Genomic DNA, 11,916 nt, shown 5'->3' with positions numbered 1-11,916 from the left:
ACCTTTAACTACACTGAGCCCAGGTGTTTCGTATTTTTAAAGCTAAATGACCTACATTTTCAAGTTCACTTTGTTTTCTTGCCCTGTTGCATTCAGTGTTCTGAAATGTGGTGGTTCTCGGGTGCTGACAGTGGGTCCTGAAGTTTGGCTGAACTGGCTTGTGGATTCTAATGCTTTACCAGCAGCTTGGACCGGCCGAGACCTCCGGTTCAGTGTTGACTGAAAGTAGGCACTCAAGTTCCAGTGAGTATAATATACAAATTGAGGCCCCAGACAGATCAACCGAAACACCAGGATGACCTACAGGACGGAGTTCCACCTGGTCGCTAATACTTTGTTCAGGATTGTGTGTGTTATGTCCATCTGATGGGCCTTTGATTCTCGTGACTGAGACTGGCCTGTGATTTTCCGCCCTCAGGACGTCCTTCTGGCTGCGCGCTGCTTGGCCAGGCTTTCTAGTTTACTAGCGTGAGGCTGTTCTCCCTCTGTAACGTCTGTTGGATCTAGTGATGCCCCCTTTCGTGGTCTGTTGGTCGTTGTTCGTTACTTTATAAGCCTTTTCAAGAAATAAGCTTTTGGCTTTATGAACCCTTCCTATGTACACTTTTTTTTTCCTATTTCATTTAATTGCCGCCTGTTTAAAACCTTAATCCCTCTGTCTACTCTGAGTTTAATTTCCTGCTCTTTTCCTACTTGCTGAGATGGATGCTTGGCTTACTGATTTTCAGCTTTTCTTTCTGACGTTTAAGAAGCTGAGTCCTGCAAGTTTTCACATGCAGTGTTTTCTTCATCATTCACAATACTTTCTAATTTCCACTGTAAATTTTTCAACCCAAGGGTCGTTCAGAGGCACAACATTCACATGTATTTCAACCTATCTGGTTATCTTTCTGTTACAGTCCTAGTGCAATCAGATTGTGGTCAGAAAACATGCTCTGCATCATTTCAATCCTTTGAAATTTGTTGCAACTTACTTTATGGCCCAGTTTACGGTCAATATTTATAAATGCTCTGTGTGTCCTTTTGAAGGACATGTGTTCTTCAGCACCAAAGGCAATGTTCTAAGTATGCCCATTAGCCATTTGTTACGCCGTCCACATGTCCTACCTCCTCTACGGACCCACCCCTCGGTCAAATGTGAGAATCCCCCACTTGGCTTGCAGGTTGTACCTTTCTCTTAAAAATGCCGATTTCTGCTGTAAATAAACCACTGCCTTCCTGGTGGAAAAACCCTTTGTCCCTAAGAAATGTCCCCCATTATCTCTAGAATTGCTTTTTACTTTAAAGCTTATTTTAATATTACGAACCACATCAGACTTTCCTGATTAATGTCTGTACAATACGCCAACTTCTGTCCTCCAAACTGTCCTGGGCCCTGTTTCACTTGTGTCTACTCTGCATAGTATACACAGTGGCTGGATTCTTAAAATCCACCTAACATTTCATGTAATTATGTAAACGCCGACACATCTGGGCTTAAACCCTCTGTTTATCCCTGCTTGCTGTTTGTCCTGCCGTAGGCTAACTTTCCTTGTGTCCTTTTTTTTTCTTGGATTCTTTTGGACTGAGCTTTAAATTATTTTATTCCACCACTCTATTATTTAGAAAGTATATAGAAATTATAATTCTATTTTTATAAGGACTATAACATATACAGAGAGAACAAATATTTTTTCCCACTGCTTTATCTTTTCATTTTCTTGACAGTATCTTTTGATGAGCAGAAGCTTTAACTTTGATGAGTCTAATTTGTCAATTTTTTTCCTTTATGGCAGTGCTTTTTATGTCTTCTCTAAGAAACTGTTGCTCACCCCAAGGTTACAAATACAGTCTCTCATGTTCTGTCTAAACCTTTACAGTTTTCAGTGTCTTGTTCAAGTCCACAATCTGGCCCAGCGTAATCTCTACAGACGGTAGCAGTGAGGACCAGGCGTCAGTCTGTTTGTGTTACCAGTTGTCACAGCATCACTTGTTGAAAAGACTCTTCTTCCCCCTCTGAAATAATAAAAACTGACGAACAATCTTGCAATAGATGAATAAAGCAGGAAGACTTTACTAATTCATGTCAAGACTGACTCTAAGTGGAACAGCAAGTAGGAATGTGCGGTGTTGGGGTAAAGACGAAAAACAGACCCACAGACACAGCAGAGTCCACACGACGGTGCTTTCTCTTTACAAAGACATCAAGGTATTTCATAAAGTTTCCTCGATTTACCTAGGAAGCCTCACGCCCCGGTGAGAGGATGCAGCGTGAACTGTGAAAGGCAGGTACTCTGACCGGAGTCATGAGTTAGTAGCCAGGAAAAGTGATTAGCTGCCCTAACAGGGCAGACACAAAAGCCAAGGTGCCTCTCAGAGCCTCGTGCTGTTTAGACCAGAAGCAAACAGTCCTCTACATCCCTGAAAGCACAGGGTTACGTCTACAGCACAGTTACTAACACGCTCACACTTTCATTTAACGTGGACAGCATTTTAATATTTACAGCCGCCCGCGAGCTGTAGCGAGCAGTCCATCAGCCACCATCAGCCTGTAACCCTAACTCACGACCTGTGTGCTCCAAGAGGGCGTGAGATCACCCAAAATATTTGGGGAGATTCACACTCAAAACTTTTAAAATGTAGTTTTAAAGTTATGACACTTAATAGGATAATGGACAGGAACTTTAACAATTGACTCGTACAATGTATTTCTGGACAATGCGTAAGAAATGCCCGTCAGCGTCTCTGTGAGAGGTGCCTGCGTCCAGCGTCCCCCACCATGGGGCGGGTCCAACAGCAGGGATAATGGGCAGAACAAGGCCGACGGTGCCTCTTCCCAGGCGCTTCTGTCCCAGAACCGCCAGCCAGGCCTCGGGGCTCCCTCAGTGCAGGCAGCACGAACAAGCTCGCTGCTACGCCACCGTAACTGTGACGGCTTTCATTTGGTCGGTTTTATACAACTACTGGAAGGTGGAAAGATATTATGAGAATTAAAGAAAGTCTCACAGTGTATCATCTCAACAGACTCATGTTTAGTGAGAACACCACCACCCTGTCCACACAGTCCTAAGAACGTGTTTACCTAAGGCTTTCAAGCTCCTTCAGCAGCTAAAAATAAGTGAGTTGTCAACACTGAAATATCAGATCATCAGAAAGTCAGCAAGCCGACTCCTGCGCCCTGGTGAAATCATTCACGAGGCTTAACAATCACAAGATGCTTGTCGTGCACTTCTGTCTACTCGTCTGAGTCACTAACAAGTAAGTAACACCTTAAGGTATTAATGGAGCTTTTATTCAACCCTGTACATAGAACAGAGAAATGTCACAGGCAAAAAAACAAATGACATTTTATTAGTGCTTAATATAGCAACACAATAAATTTAGCACACAGTATTATAAAGTAAACTGAACGGCTGAAAACAGGCAAACAAACAAAAAAACCCGGATGTTTATTGTCAATTCAAAGCTGGAAGGAAAGAAATTAAAAGAAGAAAGTGAGCAGCTGCATCACCGTCTCGCCACGACTCTTTCCATCTCATAAAACTACGGTGACCCGGCTCTTCCACCCCAGACACTGGCAGCATCTGTTACCCTCCGTCCCCTTCGTCCCCATGAATTTGACTAATGGTGAATTTTGTGTCATGCATACTTTAACACAATAAAAAATGAAAAAGCTATACAAATTTTAAAAAAATGAAATGCATAAAATGCTATATAAGGGATTCATCTGAATAAAAATACTGAACAAAACTTTAAATGAAATTCAAAAGAACAGCAAAGGCTTCATTAATGGTACAAATGTGTGAGAAATCTGTGAAACGCACGAAGAATGTAAATCGGTGCAAACTTGCAGGCTGCTGAGAACCAACTCGCACTGGCAGTGCCCTCCTTCCTGAAAAGGGTCTAACTGAGACGAGTTTACTTACCCGAGCTGTGTCATGCCGCCTGCAAATCCCTCTTGCTGAATTCACACCGACTCGCGGCCCCCAGTCTCCAGGCTGCACCCAGAACGCTGACGCAGCAGGACCCAGGCCGGAGCCGTCACAGAGCCGCCGGGTACCCTCGGCTTCAACTGTATTTCCATCTTGTGGGCCTGCAGTTAAAATTAAGGGGGAAAACGTTACACTATTTTGAAAACTATTACTAAAGCGGTGGTGAGCACCACACCTCTACACGTAGTTCTACAAGCACGCTTCAAATGCATCTCATCGGTCAAAGCAACTTTCTACGATACATGAAAGGAGCAGCAGCAAATGCTGACTTATCCAGAAAATACTCTTATCTGAAAATCCAGCTTTCTGGGTTTAGGGGGAAAAAGTCACTGAAACTCCTTTGAAAGCTTCATCATCAAGAAAAAAATTGAATTTCCCTGAAGTAAAGTGAAAAGTCACGTTTACAGAATTTTAGCAATTTAGGCAAAATACTACAAAACACACTGAGTTGCTGAAGTAGTTACAGTATGTTTTCATCACATCCTTGCCAAAGTAAAAGAAAGATCAATGCTTTTCTTTTAAAAGTGACTTCATTTGCTGGAGTTCTAATGCTACGCACAGCACATATTTTTCAGTCATTAAGCATCCACATTTAACAGCTTAGAAATTCAGGCTCCCGCCTCCTTCCATTTCTACTTTAGAAATAAAATTAGGGAACTTAGCATTTCTCCATCAGAAAAATCAAACAGTGAAATCTCCAAGCCCTCACCCAAGCGGGTGGGGTGACCCGAGACCGCGCGTCTCCGGACTCGGCGTCACGACCTGCACGCTCACCTGCTGACTGGAAGGCGCCAACGGAAAACCTGGGCTCCTCTGCGCAAACGGATATTAAGTGCAGTAAACCCTCCTTCCGTCACACAAAACTTAACATTTAAGTGCTAAATACCACATTTTCACGTGTGTGTTGTTACCAGAGAAGAGCCGATGAGACCCTAATGAAGAAATCACAAAGGTCCACCGTCTCTCCTCTCCCGGGCCAGGGAGGGAACCTGCCTGCCCGGGCTCTCGGGACAGAGGCTCGGGGACGTGGTGACTCAGTGTCCTGCTCGGTCTGTGCTGCTGACGTGACAGACCTTCAGGACAGTGGAGAAACCGGTCCACGCGGCCTCACCTCACAGCCATCTTGATAACTGTCACGTGTAACGGTCATGACTGTGTCACAGTCACTGGGAAGCACTCGCTCATCTGCACGCATTGCTGTAGCAGCCGATGTGCCCGTCAGCAGCCGCTGAATCATACACTTATTGTGGGACCCAAAATGGCTGGATCATGGACCTTAATGACCAGACGTGCGCGAACACAGTTAAATGATGAAGGACGAAGTGGAAAGTAAAGAACGATTTTCATATAAAAATACTTTTCTGAAGAGGACTGAACATACTTGAATAACTTAAAAACCCCGCATAGCATATGACTGGAAAATCAGCTCAACAATTAACTTAGCCAAAAAAATTGAAAGCACACTGAAGCTTAATTGAAAACAATGTTCATTTTTTAAGAACTACAAGTACAAATCTGTTTTTTTGACCACAGAACATGTTTTGGAACCAAGATTCTTTTTTTTAAAGAATGGCAATTGTCAATCAATTTTTTGGATCTAAACAGACAGATTAAAATACACATGGTTGTTTTCAAAAGTAAAAAGTGAAAATAATAAAAATTTAAAGCCAAGGGAGCTTCTATTTTGGCTAATACTTGTTTAAATGAGGGGTTTCGTTTCTGGTTTTCTTTTTTTAAGTTTTGGAAATACAAGATTAGCCTTAGAAACTGCTAGAAAGAAAAAATAAATCAACTCTGGAATTGCGGTGGCTCTCGCGGGACAGCACAGCCCGGACACCTGAGGCAGGATTTTGCAGCCTGCTGAGCGCGCGCTCCTCACGCAGATTTATTTCTGCAGCGGGACTGCATCCCAATGGGAAAGGGTCATTTAAGCGCTGATTTTAATAAAAAGAACAACTGCCCCCAGCTCACAGCACGTGGCTCCCTGGCACGAGCTGTCCGGACGGGCAGCTGCTCCAGCAGCACCAGGCGCACCAGGAGGAGGCTGGCTCTGCCCCTCGCGCCGCAGCTACTCTTAGGGTTTGCTCCCGCTCTTGACCAGTCTCTTCCCAGCTCTCCCGGCCTCAGTGGAGCTGCTGGGAAGACACTGCACCTCCTGGCCTGGACCCGGTTGTGGGGCAAGGCCCACCGGCAGCAGACAGACAGTGGGCTCCGGGTTGTCCGGTCAGGGCAGGAGTCCCCCCCCCCCGCCCGCCTACCGGACCCCAACTGGCTCTGCCTGAGCACCAAGCACCGCCAGGGAAGGAGGTGGGAGACGGACCCCGTTCTTACCCCTGCACCTGGGGGGCAGCTGCCCTGCCTGGGCTCCGGGTCAGGAGGAGCCGTCCTGGCCTCGGGCAGGTTCCACTCATTCCAGGCCAAGCAGCAGACGCGGTTCCCTGAGGAGACGTCACACGCCAACAGACCCACCAGCTGAGACAAGTCAAGCTTGTGCCCGGCGGGTGGAGAGGCAGGAAAGCCTGAGTCCGCGTCCGTCCCCGGCGCCCCTGCCGTGACTGATGCTCTTGGTCCTTCTTTGCTGGGTGGTCCACTTCCCTTCAAATTTCAGGGTGACAAAGCCTTGTTCTTCATCAGTTAAGAGGGCTGCACCGTCTTCTGAAGTGGAAATGCGTGTCCACGTAGTCACCAGGATGCAAAGGCTGGCCTTCAGAAGACTGTAAGAACCAACCTTTTACACAAAACACGTTTTGATCTCTATCCAGCTGCTTCCCATGAAGAAGGGCAGTATTCTTCCCAGGTCTCAGTGACATCCCTCTTTATAAAACACATGCACCCTCTGATGAGATGAGGCCTGACACCACCTCAGCTCATCCGCGGTTTCCCTTGGCTTCAATCAATGTCAGGCCCTAGTGAACAGGAGGAGGGCCTCGCGGTTTGGAGATATTTTTATTTTTAGTTTTCTCACTTTAAAATTAGCAGAACAACACTGATGAAAACAAACACATGCCACAGGGTTAGAAATAATCGACAGAAGTTCCAAACGCAGGCGCAAAAAGCCTGGTATAACTCAATGAAGATGATACTAAAAACAAGGATGCCTGTGCACATGACAGAAATAAAACGGTAAATACGAAACAGAAACGGACTCACAGACATAGCACACAGACTCGTGGTTGCCAAGGGGGCAGGGGGTGGGAAGGGACAGACTGGGATTTCAAAATTGTAGAACAGATAAACAAGATTATACTGTGTAGCACAGGGAAATATACACAAGATCTTGTGGTAGCTCACAGAAGAAAAAATGTGACAATGAATATATGTATGTTCATGTATAACTGAAAAATTGTGCTCTACACTGGAATTGGACACAACATTGTAAAATAATTATAAATCAATAAAAAAGGTTAAACAATAAAAAAATTAAAAAAAATTTCCTGATATCTATATTTAAAAAGTAAAAACTAATAGGTAAAATTAATGTTTTATTGGATTTAACATCCCAAGTATTGTCATTTCAACATCTAATAAACATAAAAATTATTGAGATATTTAAAAAGAAAGAAAGAAATAAAACAGAAAAGCAGGGCAGAGGAAAAGCAGGGCAAAGGCTGTGGATGGGTGGTAAATAACAAACGACCAGGTAACTGCACTATATATAGTTTATAATGAAACAGAATACCATCTTAGCGCTTCCAGACATTGATGGTTAAGGTTTTATTTATCCAGGGTAACCTGATGAGAAAGACACCAGAAATGAAAGTGATTCACTAATTTCTATAAGTCAAAACAGACTCTATAATCTACGTGTCACAGTCACGTGATCAAGAGACTTCTACTCAGTCTTGCTCAGAAGCAGATGAGGCAGCTTGCAGAGCACACAGAGTAAGCGGCAGCTTGCAGAACTGCCTGCTGGAAAACGAGATGCAGGTGGAGGGATTGAGAGGAGGCACAAAGGGATAAGACACAGGCATGCGCACCATGCACAAGGGCTGGCGTGAGCTGAAAACCAGGCTCCCGGCTGCCATAGCGAAGAAGAAAATACCATCAGTCAGGAAACCTGTTTTCATAAGATTTAAAAACCCACCAGCAGCCAGAGTGGCCCAGCTCCTCCTGGCCCTGAAACCTGACGGAAGTGGCAACTTGAAATGTCCCCTCTGCACCAGACCAGCTTCTCCCCAAACGCCACCAACAAACAGCAGAGCAAACTGCCAAAGCTTTCCCTGCAGCAACCCACGGTCCTGCTGCTGGAAAAGCGGCAGGGAGCAACGGAGCCGGGGGCATGGAGTCAGCCCTCGCGCTGCTGCCCAAGTGTGGTCTGGGGTCCCCGGGGTCCTGAGACCCTTCAGGGTTTCCCCAATCACAAAACTGTCCTCAAAATGACCAACCTGTTACCCACCTTCTCACCTTGGCTGGCGTATAGCAGAGGCTCCCAGAGGTTGCTCGACTGGTGGTGATATCACAACAGACTGAACGCAGAAGACCTGGGAACGTAACTTTTATTAAGCCAGACATTAAAGATACTTGCAAAAGTGTTATGTAAATAAGCAATGGGTTTACTACTGTCATATTTAGATGTACAAATGTTTTTAAACTTCCCATTTTAACATCTGACCCAGTGAACACGACGGCCATGAGCTGCTTCTGCAACAACAGCTCCTTGGGATGCAGTCACTTTAAAGTACACAGGGGACCTGAGACTTGGAGGTTTGAGAACCGCTGCCCTGGGGTGACGCAGGGAGTTAACATTTTGGCCACGCAGAACAATGACTGCCGATCATCTGGGGTCTTGGGTCCCTTTTGGAATCTGATGAAAGTCCCAGATCCTTCCTTCAGGAAACACACGTGGTCCACGCGTGAGTATGTGGTTTTGCCCATATTGGCTTCTCAGAGGCTGGGGAGGGTGGAGCTTGGGCTAGGAACCCAGGAGCTGGGTCAGGACACACAAACAGCATTTGGTGTACACGTGGGATGAATCCAGCCACGGAAAGGAAAGAAGCAGGGACGTACTCCATGACGTGGGTGGACCTCAGAAACACGATGCTGAGCAGAAGTCAGACACGAAGCTCACACACCGTGAAGTGTCCAGGACAGGCAAATGCAGAGGGACGGGGCGGGGAGAGGCTGGGGGTGACAGTTTGGTCGGATCGGGTTTCCTCTGGGTGATGGGAGTGTTTTCAAACTCGACGGAGGTGGTGGCGGCACAATGCTATGAGTGTACTGAGCACACTGAACCGTCCACTCTGAAAGAGTGAACAACATGCTGTGTGGATTTCAGCTCAAGAAAAAGTCAACACAGCAGCCTTAGAACCTCGGAGATTGGTCCACAGAGGACGGCACTGTCAGGTAACCAACTCGTCCAACTGAGGATGGGCCCAGGGACGCGGACAGGCACCTGGCAGGTGCGACGACGTCGACGATCTCTCGAGGCACTTCTGACAGTCAGACACTTCTGACAGAGTGGCCGCCTCTCCCAAATTGTGTCAAAGCAGCTGCAGGACAGTTCAGAGAGAACCCTCCCTCCGAACGAGAGGGAACACAGGGCAGAGTGAGGTCCAGGCCACACAGTGTCTCAAGGGTCACCACCACCTTGTTACAGGGGGCAGAAGGGCAGACGGAGAACCAAACAGACCCTCCTCATGTTCTTCCAAGTGCCTGCTGGGTCCCAAGACCTCCCCACCTCAAACCTCAAAGTGGCACGAAGGTACTGGCTCTGAGAGGGACAGAGCCATGGGTCTGAGCTGGGCTCACAGCAGGCCTCTGGGCAGAAGGAAAAGGAGGGCGCTGTCAGTGAAGTTCCAACAATTTGGTGTCACCCTTACTGGGATCGGACAGTCATCCGTAGCTAAGTCTAACCTCCCGACAGGTAAACAACAAGATCCTCCTGCAGAGCACAGGGAACCACAGTCAGTGTGGTGTAAGCACCCGTAACGGAAAAGAATACGAGGACGTGTATCTGTGTGTAACCGAATCACTATGCTGTGCACCAGAAACTAACACAACGCTGCAAGTCAACTGTATTTCAATAAAAAAGAAAGAAGACATGTGCTCCATGTCCAAAAGTGACAGAGAGACTCATGTTGCAACACGGAAAAAAGAGAACTGGCATAAAGCTTTCTAGGAAAAAAAAGCCTCGTAAACTAAAAAATCACAGGGGAAAAAAAGCTCGGGGTCCATTTAGACAAAACTAAATCCACGTAAACTAGTAGAAGTCCACACTTGGCAGGGCCGGGGCCCGCCCTTCCAGCTCTGCCTGCCTCCAGTAAGGCTTCCCGCCAAGGAAGCTAAATTATTGACGCAACTCTTAAGGCAGGTGGAAGGGGGTTTTCTGCTTCACTGTCTTACCCTGTTAAAACGCACAAAATCCTTGAAGTAAAAATCTGGATAATCCAGGAGAAAAGTCAACTAAATTCTTGAGCCCAGGGAAAAAGCCTCAAACATTTAACTGTGACCTTGTGAAAAATCACTTATATGACTGTGTATAAAAAAATAATCACTCTTAAAATGTCTTTCCAGAGACACCACACAACAAAATCTTCTCTCAGGGGCAACTTGGAGGGGCCCCCGGGCATCCTCCTGGCCCCATGATGGCACTGACGGTCACCTCGGCTGTTTTGGGCAGAGCAGGTTGGGGCGCGTGGGGTTGGACCTGAGAGTCCCCCCACTCTCTCGGCCCTCCAGCCTGCCCAGCCCCTCCCCTGGAGCTGGGGAGAGTGGTCTCCATGGGCAGAGGTGGGAGCATCCCTGACATGCTCCCCCCCCAACCCAGTTCCTCGGTTTCCGGGACCACACTCTCTGGTCCTCCCACTTTCCTGACCAGCTCTTCTCCATCTCCCCTTCGGCTGCTTGCCCCACCCTGAAGTTCTGTTCTCCCGCCTCCACTCCTTCCCCTACAAGGCCTCCTGGACCATCTCTCTCCTGCCTGAACCCTCCCAGCAGCCTCCCTCCCTCTACCGTGAGAACAAGGACAGACGTCCCCTCCTGTGCCCCAGACCACCACACACCCGGGTCTGGGGCCCTCACCTGCCTCTGCTGGGTCTCTGTTCCCTGGCTCTCTGGGCCCAGCCAGGGGGTCTTCCGATCTCCTGTCGTCCAGTCTGCGTTTCCCACCCGGGGTCTGCACACATCTGGCTGCCCCTCCTGCCCCCATCCATGAGAGTTCAGCTCACGCCGTGTTACTGTGGCTAAGCCTTCACCACCTCCGCATGGGACCCCACCATGCAGGTTCCTGGGGCCTGGGCCTCTCCCTGGCGCTGCCCCAACTGTAATAAACTAGCTGTGTGTTCAGCACCTGACTCTCCTGCTAGGACAGCAGCTCCATCAATACCAAATCCACGTCCGTCTTGCTCAGCAGCGAACCTCCAGCATCCTGCACTGCACCTCTCTTGCACACAGAAACTGCTGAAACCCATTGTCCACAGTGCTTTCCACTACGTTTCAAAATAACTGCACGTTTCCCGAATCTTCTCTCCTGAGCTCCAGACCTACATTTCTCAGCAGCTACACGAGCCCTCTTTTCCCCTTGTTGGTGTGCCGTCCTCCTGCACAAGCCTCCTCTTCCCTCTACAGCCCCTGTCTCGGTCAATACGACCACCACCGGACGTCCTAGCGAGGAACTGCAGAGGCCCTTTCTCTCCCCTCCCCGCCATTTCTGAATAGTTCTGTAAGATTGCTTGCCCTCCCTCTCTCCCTTACTCCTACAGACAATCCCGCTGCTCAGGTCCTCACCCCTTCTTGCCTAGGCTCTTATGACAGCTTCCCAGCTGGTCTCCGGTGCCCACCACCCTGACCTCCCTCCCGCCCAGTTCCCACTGTTTTGACAAAAGGCTTTTTGAAAACAAAGCTCAAAGGGGATCACTCCACACACAGCGCTCCTTCTTGCAGATCTTCCCGGGCTCCAGTGCTCTCCTGGAGAGACTACGCTCCTCAGCAAGGAACACAGGGCCTG

This window comes from Camelus ferus, chromosome 14 (genome assembly GCF_009834535.1).
Source record: "Camelus ferus isolate YT-003-E chromosome 14, BCGSAC_Cfer_1.0, whole genome shotgun sequence".
NCBI lineage: Eukaryota > Metazoa > Chordata > Mammalia > Artiodactyla > Camelidae > Camelus > Camelus ferus.
This window is presented reverse-complemented; position numbering follows the sequence as displayed.